The following is a 611-nucleotide window of genomic DNA, read 5'->3' on the forward strand; positions in this document are numbered from 1 at the left end:
TTATGTTAATATTAATATTAACATAGATGGCATCTGTCGCATCTTCTTCTTCTTCTTCTTAAACTCCTTCTAACTGCCGGTCCATACACAAGTACCCTCTTGAGACATCCTTGTCTTTCTATGTAAACTCTCCTCATCCATTGACTAGTATCTGTCCTATCAACAACAGTCCACTTGGACCTGACATACATGAGCATGTCCGTCCTAAACATCATGGAAGACACAAGGGTGGATGACTCAACTGTGGTCCACATCTTGAAGCGACGAGAATAGGTGAATCAATGCAGTGAACTGCGCTTATTTATAGGTACAGGAAGGATTGAAACGGATTGAATTCATTCACCAATCCGAACACGCGTTACAAAATTCAGTCAGCTCGCATCCAATCCGAAGAGAGCAGTCTGTGACGTCACGTGGTCTATATAGATTCGTTAGCACTTGTGTGCAGTCAATCTATGCGACAGTGATTCAACATAACGGAAACTCAGAAAACGATCCATTGGGGTGCACCAGCAGGGGAGACTGCCCAAGGGAACCCGGACTTACTTTCAGAAGAGGTACACTGGGATTTTGTGGATTTTCTTACCTCGCAAGAATTTGTTCCGGAACCT

This window comes from Sinohyriopsis cumingii, chromosome 18 (genome assembly GCF_028554795.1).
Source record: "Sinohyriopsis cumingii isolate HCF-2022 chromosome 18, ASM2855479v2, whole genome shotgun sequence".
NCBI classification, from domain to species: domain Eukaryota; kingdom Metazoa; phylum Mollusca; class Bivalvia; order Unionida; family Unionidae; genus Sinohyriopsis; species Sinohyriopsis cumingii.